This window comes from Cricetulus griseus (assembly GCF_003668045.3).
Source record: "Cricetulus griseus strain 17A/GY chromosome 1 unlocalized genomic scaffold, alternate assembly CriGri-PICRH-1.0 chr1_0, whole genome shotgun sequence".
NCBI classification, from domain to species: Eukaryota; Metazoa; Chordata; class Mammalia; order Rodentia; family Cricetidae; genus Cricetulus; species Cricetulus griseus.
In genome coordinates this window covers 273,960,993-273,963,729 of record NW_023276806.1, presented here as the reverse complement: position 1 = coordinate 273,963,729, position 2,737 = coordinate 273,960,993, and positions in this window count along the sequence as shown.

The window sequence follows — 2,737 nt, the reverse complement described above, 5'->3', positions numbered from 1 at the left end:
TTAGCAATTGGCTATTAGGCTTCAATGTGGGTCTTTTAACAACCAGGAAATGATTGGTGTAAGGATATAAAACTGCTGTGGGACAAGAGGCATGGACTCTCTGAAGTCTTGAGGTCTACTGAGAGCATGATAAATATGGTTGATAACAATATGCTATATTTTAAAAGTTGTGAGATAGTTTTCTGTTACAATATTTCTCTCAAAAGCAGTTAGGAAAGAATGATGCCCACATTTCCAAATTTTTTTATGAATGTTTTCGTTTAAATGGAGGCCACAAGATATTGGTACACAGTGGAGTTTTATTCAGTCTAAGAAGACTATTAGCAATATTTACTAAGCTTAAGTGATTGTATCATGGATGCCTGGAACTAGAATACAAGAATGTTCATATAACTATGAAATGGTATAATCTCTGATGTCCAATGTATTTCATCCTAGGCCATAATTAAAGTTTTGAGACATGCTCCTTTAGATCAGTGTAGGAACCTCAAACTCATGGAAACCTAACTGCCTTGTCCTTCTAATTGCTGGACTCACAGGCATGTGACAGGACATATGTTTTATTACAAACCAAATAAAAACCAGAAAAACATAACCACAATGAGGCAAGTCCCAATCACACATACCTGGGTAGACACTATGACAGGAGCAAGGTTCAAGGCCAGCCTGAGCTACACTGGGTTTAAAGAGAGACAGGGATACATAATTCTACTTCACTAGCTTCAAAGACTCCCAGTTTTGATTTAGAGCCTGAAGACTTGGGATATTTGCCAGGCTACACCATCTCATTACCCCTTTCAATATTTTTTTAGGTACCCCAGTGCCCAGTCTAGAATTGGGTCAGGTGACCAGGCTATCTATTTATTTTGCTTCCCAGAGCTAGGATGGAACCTGGGGGTTTCCACCATCTGCAAACAAGCCCCCAAATCTTATTATTTATCCTTTAACCTCTTCAGAGCCCTTGTTCCCATGCCTGTGTCATTTACCACATGCTCCCCTGGCATTCTCCGAGGAACCTGAAGGGTGGGCCTTTCCATGTACAGTAAGTATCAAGTCTCCAGCCAGCTCATTATTATTACTGCTTTCCAAGAACAGAAATTCCACAAAAGAGAGTCCATTGGTAAGCACTCGCACTGAGTGTTGATAATAAATTCCCTCAGAAAAACCGGTGCTTCCTGGAGCCCAAAATTCCCATTGTTCTTTTCCCACAGGCTATCTGATCAAGTCTTCTCCAGAATTTTGAGGACTGAGGAGCATCCTCAGGAATCCAGTGCATGGGAAACTGAGGCAGGAGGTTGGCAGGGGTTTATTAAGGTTGCCTGGAATATAATGAAATCCTATCACAAAAATTCAAAAACAAACCCACAGGGTGCCACTGTATGAACCATCACTCTGGACACGAGTAAAGACAGATGGCTCACCCCGACTACTCTCCCAGAGGTCCTGTGTGCAACTCCCAGCAACCACATGGTGGCTCACATCCATCTGTAATGAGATCTGGTGCCCACTGATGCCTGCATGGATATGTACAGCTAGAACAGTGTATACATAAGAAATAAATCTTTAAAAGAAAGAACAGCAGTCCCTATGTAGAACAGAGTAGCTATGTAGGCCAACACATAGTTCAGGAGGCTGCTCTTCGTCCAACACTGTCAACATTTGACTTTTCTGGCCAAATCTGGAATTCTTGTGTGCTATTAAACAAGGAAAGGAGGGCAGAAGAAATGAATCAAACATTCAAGTCTGGGGCTGGAGAGATGGCTCAGCAGCTAAGAGCACAGACTGCTCTTCCAGAGGATCCAGGTTCAATTCCCAGCACCCTTTTGCCCACTCATAACGGTATAACTCCAGTTCCACAGAAATACATGCAGGCAAGATTCAAGACAGGGCTTCTCTCTGTAAGTTGGAGTCTGTCCTGGAAGTAGCTCTTGTGGACCAGGCTGGCATTGAACTCACAGAGATCCGCCTACCTCTGCCTCCCAAGTGCTGGGATTAAAGGCATGTGCTACCACTGCCTAGCTAAAACATAAATCTTTTTGTTTTTCTAAGACAGGGTTTCTCTGTGTAACAGCACTACCTGTCCTCCTAGCTCCGTCTCACAACAGCCTGCCTAAAAAAATGTCAAGAACACACACTGGGGTTTGGAAATTTAGCTCAGGCAAGCGCAAAGCCCTGAGTTTGGTCCTCATCTCTGAAGGAAAAGCAAAACATTGTTCCAGGGACTGAGCACTGTGCCAAGGTTTGTTAGAGATGTAATAAAAAGATGATGTTTGTTACCCCTGGTTTGAAATCATGAAATCAGACGATGTCAGGAGAGATAGCTCTTCGGTACAAATTGGAATGATGATTCAATATTTCCTGAGTGAGAAGTAGTTTCACCTTGAGGCTAGTGTGACTTAGGTAGTCCTGAGTGTAGGCCCAGTGCTCTTAAACCTCAGAAATGACTGACAAGAGAGTATGTTTCTGGTTTTTACACCAATAGGCAAAGCTCTGTTCAAAAGCCATGAGCAGGGCTGGAGTGATGTTTCAAAGGTTAAGTGATGGTTTGTGCTTCTCTTTAAAACTTTCCCCAATCTATCATATGGAAAATGATCTGCTCATACTGACTCTGACACTGGTTTGTCTTCAATAAAATAGGCTCTACTATGCTAGAATTGCAGGCAAGGTTCTTGGTAATAGTATTAATATTCTTATTTCATTTCCTTTCTTTTTCTTTTTTATTCTTTAATTACTACTC